Consider the following 17,139-nt stretch of genomic DNA (forward strand, 5'->3'; position numbering starts at 1 on the left):
TTGTTCCTCCCGGAAGGTAGCCTGGGCAGCGTTCCATTTCGTGTTTATGATCCGGTCGCAGTGGCGTGCACAGATAGACACTAGCGGGTGCTAGAGCAGCAAAAATAAATAAATAAAATTGTACACTGTACACTGTACAGTATGTGGATCATGCAGGTGACATTGATCAATTCTTGATATAAAAAAAAGCTTCTAATATATTATTTAGGCCCCAAAATCTATAAATCTCACACTATTAAGGCAACCGGCCGGTTCCACGCGCTGCACAAGGGGCCCTTTTTTTCACTTGATCACCTGCCCCTCTAAATGTCTGTGCACGCCACTGTCCGGTCGGGAGCGGATGTTATAACTTTCGTCATGTTGTAGTCAATGATTTGTAGTCATCTGGCAGGAAACAAACAAAAGGCAGGAATCAGTATTATGAATGGGTATACTTTCTTATTCCGCCTTGTTGGTTTACTGCCTGATCTGACTACAAATCTGACTACAACATGATGTCAATTACCATCCACTCCAGCAGGGCTGGATTGGGACAAAAATTCGGCCCGGTCATTTTCGGCCCAGACCAACCCACCACAACCAGCGCGCAGATAGCAGAAACTATACCGCCCGCCCTGTCGAGGCACACACAAACAAACAAGCCCCTAATACCACCACTTTTACAGAACAACATGATACAAACCAACGGACGACTATAACTCCGAGGTGGAAAGCCTGGTGACGCGAGGAGGGTTGCCCAATAGGCGGCCCGCGGGCCATTTGCGGCCCGCGAAGCGCCCCCTTGTGGCCACTGGAAGAACTTTTAAAAAAAAAGAAAAAAAAAGTTTTTTGTTTTGTTTTGGGGGGGTGTCCCAGATATAAATGGCATTAAATGGGGGTCAGTAGCGTATGCATGTCAAACTGGGCACCCCCTCAAGGACCACTGGTGGTCCCCGGACCCCTGGTTGAGAACAATTATTAATTAATTAATGAAAAAATAAAAAAAACAATTCTTCGCGTGTGCGGACTCGGCCCCCAGCCTTGTTCCCTAGTCAAAATATGGCCCTTGAGGAAAATTAATTGGGGGACCCTGCTCTACGTGCTGCGCGTTGCCTAGGAGACAGGCTTAACAGCCGACCCTTCCGGCCCTGGTTCAACCGGAAGGAAAAAGAAACAAAAAAAATGGATTGGATTTCCCAAGTAAACTTAAGGCTCCTTTTTTCCCTTTGTCCGTCAAAACAAGCTTTTTTTCAACGGACCACAAGTTATCATGATCGCGTTTTACACAAAGTATTTTCAAAATGCCGGGTGGAATTAATTAAATTAGTCCGGCGGTGGCGATCTGCATCCATCGTGGCTTTTACTTTTTAATTCTGCAGACAGTGCATATATATTTACCAGGCATGACTCCAACAGAGTCCAACTCCAAGCATCACTCAACAAAAAATGGTAAGTTAATAAAATGTATTAAATCCTTCACGAGGATAGATGGGTATAGAACCGTACCAAAACCACGCCAGATATCCTAAAATTCGACTTATAACTCTACAGGGGCACTCTACAGATCTCGCTTATAGCGCCACCTAGGTGCCAACCGGCCCTGCCTCAGTGTACATTTTGTCGACTAAAACAAAAAAAAATAATATAAAATGTCAACTATCATTTTACACTGACGAAATTCTAAATAATAACTAAGCTATGATGACTAAAACTAAAACTAAAACTAAGACGACATACATTGTCAATTGTGTCAACAAATATAAACTAGAGAAAAATGTTAGGGAGGGACTAGTGGAAGAATAAATCCAGCAGAATTAAAAGATTGAGGTTTGATTGCGCTCTGAAAATAGCAGAACTACAAGCTCACAAGGCGATGTGTTGCGACACGTTGTGAGCTTGTAGATCGGCTATTTTTTTAGCACACAACCAAGTTTAAAATCAGCCATTAGGCTATGATGCCATCAAGGCCCGCCAAAACTTATATTTAGTCAACTAAAATACTCTACTGAAACCTAAAAATAAACTTTTCAGATGACAAAAATACGACTAAAACTAAATTAAATTGGATTCAAAAGACAATGACTAAAACTATAAAATCTTGTCAAAATCAACACCGTAGTGGTATGTAGGCATTGGGCCCATGCAGACAGTGTCTTCTAGACAAACATCTCCATATCTGACAGTCGTTTTTCTCCGAGGGTTTATACTTTAGCGACAATAAGAGCAGTGTTGTTTTTGGCAGCAAATTTTGATTTTAGTTTTAGTCAAATAGTCTCTTGAATAGTTTTAATTTAGTCTTAGTCACATTTTAGTCACCTGGAATGTGTTAGTGTTAGTCTAGTTTTAGTTGACTAAATGTCATGAGATTTTAGTCGACTAAATCTACAGTTGACTTAGTCGACTAAAATGTATTTTGGCGGGCATTGATGCCATCGCAATGACTTGATTTTACACTCGCTGAAAATAGCCGATCTACAAGCTTGTAGATCTGCTATTTTCAGCATACAACAAAGTGCAAAATGACTCATACTGGATCTCTTGTCCACTAGTCCCTTCCGAACATTATAGTCTAGTTTGTATTTGTCGCCAAAATTGTCAATATATTTAAGTCTTAGTTTTAGTCATCATAGCTTAGTTTTAATCTAGTCTCCATTTAGTTTTCCTCAGTGGAAAAAAGGTAGTCGACGAACACTTTTCGTCATAGTTTTAGTCGACGAAATCAACACTGAATAAGAGACCTGTATACGAGTTACCGAAAAAGAGAGTCTCGGCGGAGGCCTGAAGTTATGAGTAATGAGGAATGGCATTTTATTCATTTATGTGTTTATTGTCATTTTGCCTTTATCTGGTTTGGTGCTCTTGAAACGCATTAGGCCAGAGATGGGCTATCAATCAGGGGCTTAATGGGCTGTAATTACAGGCAGGCTCGCTAGACTCCCACATCAGAGGGTCCGTGTGCACCCACACACACTGCACCACGCACGCACGCACGCACGCACGCACGCACGCACGCACGCACGCGCGCACGTTTGGATTACTATACTTGTGAGGACATCAACAATTTTAGGACGGAAATATCCTGGGTGTCCCTTATTTTACAACTTTGTCATTTTTTTAAACGCAACCTTAAAGCCGGAAATAACCGATTTACAAGCTCACACAATGTTTCCGTCGCTTGTAGATTATGTTATTTTCGGTGAGCAACGCCGGGTGGTACGGCGCAGCTATACGTTGAAATCAGGCTTATAGACCCCCAACCTCTAAGCGTATATAACCTCTAAGTGTAATCTGTCCATATAACCCTGAACCACAACCTCAATCTGTTACTAATTGTAGTGCGTACACTTCTAAACAACATACAAATTGTAGTGAGGATCAGGGAAAATGTCCTCACAAAGATGCTTTCTCAAAAATCTGCTATACTTGTGGGGACATTTGGCCCTCACAAGTATAGCGAGTGCGCGCACGCACGCACGCACGCACGTGCACGCGCATGCACACGCACACACAAGCGCACACACACAAGCGCACACACACAAGCACACACACACACGCACACGCACACACACACACACACACACACACACACACACACACACACACACACACACACACACACACACACACACACACACACACACAGAGAGAGAGAGAACGAGGACCATGGCCCCGGGTGATCTTATGGTTTGGGTTAGGAGTAATGTACAACTCATTTTGCTTTTCAAAGTGATTATAGTCGTCCCAAGCACTTCTTGCATTCATCAACCAGGTCACAGATACGTGAAGTCTAAGGGCCCACAGCTGAATGGAAAGACAAAATGAGACTGTTTAAAAAAAAGAAAAACACACACATCTACAAAGCATTCGAGAAAAATAAATACATTTAAAAAAAAAAAAAGGATATTGTTTTGTCGGTTGGAAGAGTTTCTTGGAAGGAAGCAAGAGGAGACGGTTCCATGGAAAGAGAGGTATTTGTCCTAGTAATTCGTGTTCCTTCCTTCTTCCGAGGAACTGTTTTGAATGAGTTGACTCATTCAATACTGCAGCGTCACTGCATGTCTGGCACGGAAACAAACAAGTCCCCAGGAGGACGTTGGTGTGTGTTATAGCCTTCCTAACTGGTGTTGTTTACATGACTAATGTACATTATTCAATCAGTCGATCAAAACCTCGTATCTCCTGTGAAGCACTTTGGTCCGGCCTATTACTTCATCATACAAGAGTGTCACAAACAAAAGTTAAAAAAAGAAGAAAAATATACGCACGCACGCACGCACGCACACGCACACGCACACGCACACGCACACGCACACACACACACACAGTAACAATGTAAAGTGAAAACTATTTTAAGTCTGTCTCCGGGGCTTTACAAATATTTAAACAAGAAGGTCAAAACAAACGACGTCCTTGCGGAGCATTAGCATTTATCAGTGGTGTTATACTTGTACTTACGTAGCTATTCAAGTCATGTTAGAGCTTGCGTTGCGTTGCGACGCGTTGAGAGCTTGTAGATCTGCTATTTTCGGGCCTCATGCACCCATGCACTCTTTAGCTAGTGGAGATGCGGTGTATTTACGACCTGGATTTCTAAACGGATTTGTTCAACGCAAAAATGCTGCGTTCAAGTTCAGGAGAAAAAAAAGGAATTCTCCTGAATGCTGCCTTCCTGCATGGCATGGAAAGGAGTGGTATTTCCATTTCTTTCACCATTAGTAAATTCTGCATTCATGCAGGTCTGTAGAGGGCAGTTGTTTTACAGACGGGTAAAAGGGCAGGGGCTGAAGCCCTCTTTGATGTCTATGTGTGCACGTGCTTGGCCAAATGGTCCCGAGTGCACATTCGGGACCATAGTGTGAATCTGCCCTAAGAGTTGCTGTTGTTTCCACTAGGGCATTCACTTCTAGTCATTTTTACTAGTTGACTAGTTTAAAAACTGTGTACATTGGTGACTATAACTATAATCTACCTGATCTTGAAGCCTACAAAATCAGGGGAAAAATAAAAAAAATAAACTTTTTTCTTTTTTCCAACAAGGTCGACTAGTGGATTTACTAGTCGACTAGTTGCTTAATGCTCTAGTTTCCACTGCATTACGTCTTTGTGTTGCCCTGTTTATTAGGCCTACGTATTGTTGTTTCTGCCCTTTGGTATTTTAGTATTGTTAGTATTTTTACTAGTATTTCTTGTTTTGGTACTGATCTGTACAGCACTTTGATTCAGCACTTTGATTCAACTCCGTTTTAAATGTGCTTTATAAATCAGGTGGATTGGATATGGCATATTTGGAAGAGGTTGTCTTCTGTTTTTCCCCACAGGCCTAGAAGGTTAATTTCCACCCGACAGGCGATACGGCATGTTTACTGGAAGAGCCACTCCTCCCAGCGGGAACAAGGCAAACCTGGCAACCCTCACAGATCAAGTGTTTTCCTGACTGCGTTGGAGGACCCGGCCACCTGGCACGCACGCACGCACGCACGCACGCACGCACGCACGCACGCACGCACGCACGCACGCACGCACGCACGCACACACGCGCATACACGCACGCACAAGCACGCACGTACACACACACACCCTAATCCAAACAGCTGTCTCTGACAGCAAACTAAAATAAGTACATTTACTCAAGTACTGTACTTAAAGCTGTACATTTCCTCTTATACGCCAGCGCTGAAATGATTTTACCATTGAGTCAATAGAGCCTCATGCCTGCTCGCTCAGGGGATACATTGAATCTTGACCTATCAGGTCAAAGGTCGTGTCAGATCCTGTGTCTCGGTGACATGATGACCTGATTGGCTACGAACTAAATGTCTCAATAGAAGAGCAGGGAGACAATCTACAACCACTCCAATTGTATCATTTATATTGTATTAACTTATGCCAGGGTTCCCCAATTCATTTTCCTCAAGGGCCATATTTTGACTAGGGAACGTGCGAAAAATTGGGTTTTTAATTTTTTCATTAATTAATACAAAATTGTCAACCAGTGGTACGGGGACCTGGTACTTAAGACACGCATAATACTGCCCATATAGTGTTTAAACTCCAGGAACAACAACAACAGTGTGTGAGGATGACGAGATCACGTAGAAATCCACCTGAAAGTCATCACACACACAATGGCTCTTTGATCCACGGACTGTTCAGTCATGACAGAGTTGTACTCAAGACAAGTAGTCTCTTCTCATGCTGCTCTGCAGGGTCTCTCTAGTGCAGTGGTTCTCAACCCGTGGGTCGCGACCCCTCGGGGGGTCGCCAAATTATTTGAGGGGGTCCCCAAATTATTTTCAAAAAAAATATATATATATATATATTTTTTTATTTTTTTTTTACGATTTTTCAAAAATAGCAGACCTACAAGCTCGTAGCGCGCCACTCGGTGGCGCGCTATGAGCTTGTAGATCTGCTATTTTTCAATAGCTAAATTATAACAATGCTTAAAACACCAAAAGGGGTTCCCGCCCAAAATGGTTTAAGGTTATTGTAGCAGTCAATTTCGGGAGTCGGGAGGGGGCGGGGCGGGGGTCCCGAGACATTGCCAAAGCATTTTCGGGGGTCCCCGGCCAAAAACGTTGAGAACCCCTGCTCTAGTGCAGTGGTTCTCAACCTGTGGGCCGCGAACACTTGACATTTTCAAGTGGGCCCTGCATGCATGCAATCGCATGCTCCGTGTCTATTTGGGTCCATTTTAAAACCAGTGTTGTTTTTGGCAGCACATTTCTATTTTGGTTTTAGTCCTAGTCTTTGGAATGAAACTTAATTTAGTTTTAGTCACATTTTTGTCATCTGGAATGTTGTAGTGTTAGATTTTATAGTCGACTAAATTTGCAGTTGCTTTAGTCGACTAAAATGTAATGTGATGACTATTTTTACACTTGCTGAAAATAGCCGATCTACAAGCTCACAACGTGTCACGCTGCGACGCGTTGTGAGCTTGTAGATCGGCTATTTTCAGCATGAAACCAAGTGTGAAATGACTTGTCTTTTATTTATACTGGATCTCTTGTCCACTATAGTCCCTCCCTAACATTTTAGTCTAGTTTTTATTTGTTGACGAAATTGTCAATATGTTTAGTCTCACTTTTAGTCAGCATAGCTTAGTTTATTTAGTTTTCGTCAGTGAAAAAAGGTAGTCGACGAACATTTTTCGTCTTAGTTTTAGTCGACGAAAATAACACTGTTTAAAACCCTGGTAAAACAAGACGTAAATTATTGTATTATATCGTTGTTGTCAGGCAGAAACCTCGTATCTCCCACACTGGGCCAGACCTATAGGCTGTACTCTAGTGCTGTAGAGCAGGGGTTCTCAGCGTTTTTTGGCTGCATGGGACCCCCGGAAATGCTTTGGCCATGTCTCTGCTATAGCTCAAGGAAGGATCTCTACATCCACTTATTACTTATTACTAAGTAATAGTTTTCGTCCAGTGCTTCGATGCGTATGTCGCCGTTTGATGTGTATGCGCCGTGCCAGCGTATGACGTAATGACTACTTGTGCTTGATATGGCAGTGGTGTCAGATTACATACATGTATACTGTATACATAGGGGCATTACCTTTAATCCTCCCGACACTGAAACATATCGTCATTACGTCACCATCGAAAACCAATTACACCCTGGCATTGGGTCCTTTAATCCACATCTTTATTACGTCATCATTGAGAGCTAGTTATACCAGTTATACCTGACGTCATATGCTGGCACGATACATACGCATCCAACGGGGCATGCGCAAAGTAACCACATTATACCACTAATCAACTTACAAATTACATATACATAATGAGGCATTTCCTTTAATCCACCCGACACTGATCGACATATACTGTATGTCACCATCGAAAGCCGGTGACGTAGCGGTCGACAGTACTTGCCCGCTCTGCTTGGGCACTAGTAGGCCATTTATGGCCTACTTGTGTGCAACAAGCAAGTAGGCACTCGACAGAGTACAGTTCTAGTTAAAATTGGGTGCAATTCTTAGGATTTATAGAACAGTGGCGGCCCACGGGTAGAGTGGCCGGATGGTAACCGCAAGGTCGCCAGTTCAAACCCCGGGCTCTCCCAGAGTTAGTGTCGAAGTGTCCTTGAGCAAGACTCTGAACCCCTAATTGCTCCTGATGTGCTGGTTGGTGCCTTGCATGGTTTCCGCTGCCATCGGTGTGTGAATGTGTGTGTGAATGTAATGCACTATCTCTGTAAAGCGCCTTGGATAAAGGCGCTATATAAATGCACCATTTACCATTTATACTGTAGAACAGTGGTTCTAAATTTCTTTTCTTGAAAGTGTTTTTCTTTTTGAATAATGTCAAATTTATTTAACACAAATCTTCTCTTCTGGACAAAAAAAAAGACATACTGATTTAGAATGTGTGTAGAATTGGCCTCGGGTCTTAATTAATGGGAAATCAAAAAACAAACAGGGGTGGTGATTAATGTAGAGATAGTGACTATAACAGTTTGTGGATACAGTTTCATGATTTTAATAAACATTTTAATAGAAATTGCATATGCAATCATTATCATAATGGCATTTACACACACATGTGCACACTGCGCACGCACACACACGCAACCCAATTACGTTCCATTTTGTGCAGCAGTTCTGGGTTCTCTCTCTCTCTCTCTCTCTCTCTCTCTCTCTCTGCATTTTTAGCAGGCAGCTGCACACGATAACTACTGGAGGAACAGACCCAGTAATGCATGTCATTACTACAGAGAGAGAGAGAGAGAGAGAGAGAGAGAGAGAGAGAGAGAGAGAGAGAGAGAGAGAGAGAGAGAGAGAGAGAGAGAGAGACACACACACACACACACACACACACACACACACACACACACACACACACACACACACACACACACACACACACACACACACACACACACACACACACACACACACACACAGGAAGGGCAATTTTAAGGTCCTACTGTTACCTTTTAGCGGTGATTTGAGGAGGTATTTGTCATTCACAATCTCTCGTGGGAGACGTTTCAAAGAGGAGGTGCACCAGGGCCGGCCCGGCATACAGGCCCTCATCATCACAGCTGGGATTTACAAATCACACACAGGCCATACGACGCATGCAGCTCGCTGTGTGGGGCCCATTAGGCCTGATGTGAAATAGTCTTTCCCTCCACCATCCATCTCCTTTTGGTCATATCACTGTTGTCTGTAGACAACGCCCTGGTAAAGTCTGTCCCGACAGCCAGGAACCTTGGTGTTGTCCTGGACAGTCAGCTCTCGTTCAAAACACACATCACAGCTGTCACTAGATCCTGTAGGTTTACACTCTACAACATACGACGAATTAGACCGTTCCTCACCCAGGAGTCAGCCCAGCTCCTAATCCAGACAACAGTCTTGTCAAAACTTGACTATTGCAACTCCCTCCTTACTGGCCTACCGGCATGTGCACTTAAGCCCCTCCAACTGATCCAAAATGCCGCAGCACGCTTGGTCTTCAACCAGCCAAAATTCTCACACGTCTCCCCCCTTCTCCGCTCGCTCCATTGGCTCCCGGTCGCGGCCCGCACAGAATACAAAACTCTGATGCTGGCATTCAAAGCAACCAAAGGCATGGCCCCCCCATATCTCACAAGTATGATCGTACCCTACAAACCCTCCCGCTCACTCAGATCAGCCAACGCAGGGAAGCTGGAGGTACCTTCACTAAAAACGCCGGGACAACGCTCCACACGTCCCAGACTCTTCTCCCTTCTGGCTCCAAAACTATGGAATGCACTTCCCATTGCAGTCAGAGCTGCAGCCTCACTCCCAATCTTCCGCCGTAGTCTGAAAACCCACCTCTTCAGACTCCACCATGGCCCGTAGCACTTGCCCTAGCCTAGCCCCTTGGATAGCACATTATGTAGACTTAGATAGTATTTTAAACAGACTTATAGCTTGTTATGTAGACAGCTCTAGAATTGCACTTTATGTAGTCATAGCACTTTATAGTACACATGTATAATATATTATATAGTATAGTATGTATAGTTTACATAGATACTCCACTGTTACGTTCTTAGTTTACGCATGATTCATGATAACTACTTTTTATACATGTGATGTATGCCATGCTTTTTTGTTTTTGCTTAATGTAAGTCGCTCTGGATTAAGAGCGTCTGCTAAATGCCTAAATTGTAAATTGTAAATTGTAAATTGTAAATTGTCTCAGTATCACTCCAACATTTCAAGTTCAACTATATACTCCCTATTGTGCTGAACATAAGACTTGGGGGTGCCCCATAGAGTATATAAAAGGATAGAGACTGAACTGGCGCGAAGCTCCGCCCCCCCCCCCCCCCCCCAGCTATTCATGTCAGTGGAAGTTGCTCAGTGGCGTTTTGAAGCACCCGGAAGACTGCCGGAAGTCCCTCCTCCGGACCTCAAATTTGAGGTCCGGGGTGACGTTGGAGTGATGGTCCTACGTCGCGACACAATGTTAAAGCCCAGCTGCACGGGGTTTCCCGGTCATGAATCCACGGGTCCGCCTGTAGTCCCTCCTCCTACCACTAGGGCCCAGAGCTTCAACGTTGAATAGCCTCACTGGCCCCTTGGGGTGCCCGCTGGCCAAGTGGTGGAACAATTGTTTTACTTAAGTAAAAGTACCAATACTGCAATTTAGAACTACTTCGTTACAAGTAAAAGTACAGATTTGAGAATGTACTTGAGTAAATGTACAAAAGTATCGGGTATCAAAATTTACTTAAAGTACTAAAAGTAAAAGTATTCATATTGCAGAATGTCACATTTCACAAATTGAAAATGTGTAGAAAATCTACAAGCTCACAATGCGTCGCAACGCGACGCATTGTGAGCTTGTAGATCGGCTATTTTCAAATGGCCGAAATGTATAGGGTTGAAGTGGTTAATGTATGTTTTCTAATAAATAAATAAAAATCGCCAAAGTAACTACAATAGTAACTCAAGTTTTCAAATAATTGTAGTGCAGTAAAAGTACACATTTTGGCTCTGAGATGTAGTGGAGTAGAAGTAAAAGTACTGGAAATTGGAAATACTCAAGTAAAGTACAAATACCTCAAAATTGTACTTAATTACAGTACTTAAGTAAAAATACTAAGTTACTTTACACCACTGCTGCTGGCCAAGTGGTCCAGGCGCATCGTGCCACATAATAGGCTCTGTCCTGACAGCGTGTCGCGTGTTCAAGTCCCGTTCATGACGACCTTTGCTGCGTGCCTCTCCCCTTCTCCCCCTCCCACTTCCCTGTCTGTCATCACTCTTAAAGGACCACTTCACCACTTTTCAACCTATCTTCATATAATAGGTCCTCACTAATAATCATGATGAAATGGCACATTATTATTAGTGAAGATTATAAATATCCTAAATAACGGGGTCGTATTATAAATATCCTAAATAACGGGGTCGTATTATAAATATCCTAAATAACGGGGTCGTATTATAAATATCCTAAATAACGGGGTCGTATTATAATCCTTCCATGGATATTTCCATGTTTCAACTTTTTGCTTTATAGATCTGCTATACCTCTGCTGCTTTTCAATCCTGAAAAGTACAATGTTTAAACATGAAGTTTCCACCCGACAGAGACCATATGATGGTGGTATAGGGCTCTCTTTTATATTATTTATTATAATCTTTTTTTCTTCAGAAATTAATTTAGAAGGTCCTGGGTTCGATTCCCGCTGGGGACGCTGAGGGCACTGTTCCCTCCTCCGTGTCATCAGTGCCCATACCCGAGGCGGGGTTGGCCAAAGGGCCTTTCTGTGTGGAGTTTGCATGTTCTCCTCGTGTCCCCTAGGGTAGGTACCCTCACAAAAACATGCAGTAATCCTGGTCTCTAAACTGCCTCCCCCTGGCCAGCCTGATGGAGGGGAAAGGAACTGGTCGGAATAACGTGTTCCTTCCACGCGCTACGTCTGGCCAGGGAAACTCTCCCCTGTCAAGTGAAAAGAAGCAGCTTGGACTCCTCATGCATAGAAGGAAGCATGAGGTCAGTCCGCTGCCCGCCCAGGTTGGCAGAGGAAGTGTAGCGCCCAGGATCACATTAGATAATTGACACTGGGTGAAAAAGTGGGTTACAAAATTGTGGGATAAAACATTAAAAAGATAAATGAATGGGCCTAATTCAGTGGTTTTCAACCAGTGGTCCTTGAGGGGGGTTCCAGGTGGTCCCCAACTAAAATGAGAGTTGGTAACCAAATGGACCCTTATTACATTAAGACCTTTAGAATCTCATCCAACGACAAACACAAAATTTCAAAAGTTTTGGGTCCGAGAGGCTAAATCTCATCAAATGGTGCAGGTTCCGTGGCTCAAATGCAAGAATAAGTAATGGTCCTTGATATGAAAAGGCTTGAAATCCCACTGGCCTAATTTATGAATTCAATTCACAATTTATAGGCATTTAGCGGATATATTCAGCGCGACTCATGTAAAAACAGCAATACAATAATTACATACATCCACAGAATGCAGAAAGAGACTCAAAACGATACCAGGGCGACCATTGACCAGTGATGAGTGATGTTCTTACAATAGAACTTATACAATTGGAGTGGTTGTCTTTTGTTTTCTGCTCTTATTGGAGACATTTTAGATCGTGTCAAAGGACCTGATGGTCAACATTCAATTTCTCCCCTGAGCAAGCAGGCCCGCTCCATTAGCACAATGGTTAAAACGGTAAAAGAAAGTTACATATAATGCAGCTTTAACAAAGTCACTGAATAAAACTATACACTCTTTCTTTTTGTCCACGATTTCTAGAAAAATAAGGGTTTTGCGTCCACCCGACAGCGATGCGCTGTGCCTCTGCAGTGTATGGAAAAAAGTACTGCTCTCTCTCTCTCTCGTTCCCTTTATGAGTGTCTCTCTCTCTCTCTCTCTTGTTCCCTTTATGAGTGTCTCTCTTTCTCTCTCTCCCTCTCTCTCTCTGAGCCAGGTTCTGCCGTAGAGACTCATAGGTCCAAAGTATTGCTCTGAATGCTCTCTCTCTATGATGAGCGGTGCTCTCTCTCTCTCTATGATGAGCGGTGCTCTCTCTCTCTCTCTCTCTCTATGATGAGCGGTGCTCTCTCTCTCTCTATGATGAGCGGTGCTCTCTCTCTCTCTATGATGAGCGGTGCTCTCTCTCTCTCTCTATGATGAGCGGTGCTCTCTCTCTCTCTCTATGATGAGCGGTGCTCTCTCTCTCTCTCTATGATGAGCGGTGCTCTCTCTCTATGATGAGCGGTGCTCTCTCTCTCTCTCTCTATGATGAGCGGTGCTCTCTCTCTCTCTCTATGATGAGCGGTGCTCTCTCTCTCTCTATGATGAGCGGTGCTCTCTCTCTCTCTCTCTATGATGAGCGGTGCTCTCTCTCTCTCTCTATGATGAGCGGTGCTCTCTCTTTCTCTATGATGAGCGGTGCTCTCTCTCTATGATGAGCGGTGCTCTCTCTCTCTCTCTATGATGAGCGGTGCTCTCTCTCTATGATGAGCGGTGCTCTCTCTCTCTCTCTATGATGAGCGGTGCTCTCTCTCTATGATGAGCGGTGCTCTCTCTCTCTCTCTATGATGAGCGGTGCTCTCTCTCTCTCTATGATGAGCGGTGCTCTCTCTCTCTCTATGATGAGCGGTGCTCTCTCTCTATGATGAGCGGTGCTCTCTCTCTCTCTCTATGATGAGCGGTGCTCTCTCTCTCTCTATGATGAGCGGTGCTCTCTCTCTCTCTATGATGAGCGGTGCTCTCTCTCTCTCTCTATGATGAGCGGTGCTCTCTCTCTCTCTCTATGATGAGCGGTGCTCTCTCTCTCTCTATGATGAGCGGTGCTCTCTCTCTCTCTATGATGAGCGGTGCTCTCTCTCTCTCTCTATGATGAGCGGTGCTCTCTCTCTCTCTATGATGAGCGGTGCTCTCTCTCTCTCTCTATGATGAGCGGTGCTCTCTCTCTCTCTCTATGATGAGCGGTGCTCTCTCTCTCTCTCTATGATGAGCGGTGCTCTCTCTCTCTCTATGATGAGCGGTGCTCTCTCTCTCTCTCTCTCTCTATGATGAGCGGTGCTCTCTCTCTCTCTCTATGATGAGCGGTGCTCTCTCTCTTAGCCAGGTTCTGCCGTAGAGACTCATAGGTCCAAAGTATTGCTTGCTCTCTCTCTCTCTCTGTGTGATGAGTGCATGGTGCTCTCTCTCTCTCTCTATGATGAGCGGTGCTCTCTCTCTCGTTCCCAGCATGATGAGTGGTATAATTAAGTAGATTGGTCAGGAGGAGGCCTTCTACAGGCTGCTCCCCAACTCATTACCAGATGTTTGGAGGTCACTGCAGCGCGCGCGCGCAGTTTGCATTACTATACTCGTGAGGACCATAGATATAAGAAAGCTAGATGGCTCACCCGCGCTCTGGCCAATGGAGAGAGACGTTGCTACGTGGCGGCCATCTTACCTTTTTACATGAACCTCGGGTTCATGTAAAAAAATAAGCGTCCTGAATCATAGCCACGTTGACAACGTTTGTAATAAACCAACCCGTTTGTAAATCGTTTGTAAATTTGAGCGAGTTATGACTGTTTGTTTGAGCTGCCATAGACCATACCGTACTGTAGTCCCGAAGCAAGATGGCCACCGGTTCACAGTGGCGACACGTTGTGAACTTACCCTAAACATAACCTCTAGTAGAAAATGTCTAATTCAATAGATCTAACCTGAATATTTATTCTATAATTCTATAGTTCTAACCTGTATATTTATTATATACTTCTAACCTGAATATCTTACGATAACACAAACATTTCTCTTGTGAGGTCCAGGAAAATTGTCCTTCAAAATAAATTCTACAATCCTTGTGCACACGCACACTTGGACATTGTGTGGACAGTGTGGACAGTGTGTGTACAGTGTGTATACAGTGTGTATACGGGGCGGCTGTGGCTCAGGAGGTAGAGCAGGTCGTCCAATGATCCATGGGTCGGCGGTTCGAATCCCGGCTCCTCCTGGCTACATGTCGAGTTGTCCTTGGGCAAGACACTGAACCCCAAATTGCTCCCGATGTGCTGGTTGGTACCTTGCATGGCTTCCGCTGCAATCGGTGTATGAATGTGTGAGTGAATGGGTGAATGTAATGCACAATCTATGTAAAGCGCCTTGGATAAAGGCGCTATATAAATGCACCATTTACCATTTTTATACAGTGTGGACATTGTGTGGACATTGTGTGGACAGTGTGTGGACAGTGTGTGGACATTGTGTGGACATTGTGTGGACATTGTGTGTACAGTGTGTGGACAGTGTGTATACAGTGTGTACAGTGTGTGGACATTGTGTGGACAGTGTGTGCACATTGTGTATAGTGTGTGGACATTGTGTGGACATTGTGTGGACAGTGTGTGGACAGTGAGTGGACATTGTGTGTACATTGTGTGGACATTGTGTGTACATTGTGTGTACATTGTGTGGACATTGTGTGGACATTCTGTGTACATTGTACATTGTGTGTACATTGTGTGGACAGTGTGTGGACAGTGTGTGGACATTGTGTGGACATTGTGTGGACATTGTGTGGACATGGTGTGGACATTGTGCCATGTCCTCCACACTGGAATTCATCTCAAAGTGAGAGGGAAAGGATTGCCGCAGACGGGGAAAAAAAGAAAAAAGAATCCCTAAAAAAGAACAAACAACACGAACAAAGCAACAGCAATAACACTGCAGTAGATTTTTCTTTCTTTCCTTCCAGGACTTGATTAAACACAGCAGACCAAAAACAATGAGCTGAGAACAGGAGGGCCGATATGGGTCTGACAGGAGGACCGATATGAGTCTGACAGGAGGGCCGATATGGGTCAGGGTAGTAGTTCAGTTCTTTGGCTAGCAGTGGTGTCACATTCATACAGCCATGTAAACACTACAGCAGGGGCACCGTTTACCCACACACACACACACACACACACACACACACACACACACACACACACACACACACACACACACACACACACACACACACACACACACACACACACACACACACACACACACACACACACACACACACACACACACACACACACACACACACACACACACACACACACACACACACACACACACACACACACACACACACACACACACACACACACACACACACACACACACACACACACACACACACACACACACACACACAATGTATACTAGAAATAGCACAAAAAACAATGTCTGATCAATAAGCTCAATTAAGATGCACCGCATTGCGACACTTTATGAGGTTGTAGATCTTTTTGCCCAATAAAACACATTGTTGAATATTTTTGGAACTAGGCAAGTTGTGATTTTGATTTAATGCAACATGTTGGACTATACCTTCAAACAAGACAAGTCCACATTCACATTCATACCAGCTCTGACGGTGTGTGAAAATAAAATAAAGATACTGTTCCAAAAATGTGAACATTTTTTGAGTTTCCAGCTAGGGGGGGTCATCAGCTAAAGCCACTTTAACCCTTGTGTTATAATTCTGTATACATCGCAAAGCGTCGTGAGATTGTGGATTGTGGACCTATACTATTTTTGGAAATATTTGGACCAAAAGTGTGTGTGTGGGGTGTGGGAACAAATTATTCTCAGATGGGGTCCGTGGGCCAACACATGTAGGGGTCCTTAAAGGACAACTTTTGTTTTTTTCAACCAAGGTTCATGTTTTAGGTTATTAGAGAAAGTAAAAGATGAGTGTTTCATTTGCTGCTTTCTCTCGTTTTAGGGATTTTAGCTGTTTGTGCATGGGGCTAAATATGTATTTTTTTTTTACAACATTTTATAGCGATTTATTTTTTTATTATTTACTATAGTCCTACTAGACCCCAGGAAATTACATCTGGCCACAAAAGATCACATAGGATCTATTAAATGTGAAGGAGGTACAGTTAGGGGCTGCCATAATGTGTTGTTTGGTTCAAGTCATCATGTCAGTTTGTCACCCCCTTCACATTCAGTAGAATCTGTGTGGCCAGATGTAATTTCCTGGGGTCTAGTAGGACTATAGTAAATAATACAAAAATATAAATCCCCCCATGTTCGAATGCCCCCGCCCCCCCTGTCAAAAACGGCTAAAATCCCTAAATCCCTAAATATATATATATATATATATATATATATATATATATATATATTCTGATGTGAGCATTTTGTGG

The sequence above is a fragment of the Electrona antarctica genome (assembly GCF_951216825.1).
Source record: "Electrona antarctica genome assembly, chromosome: 14".
Lineage (NCBI taxonomy): Eukaryota > Metazoa > Chordata > Actinopteri > Myctophiformes > Myctophidae > Electrona > Electrona antarctica.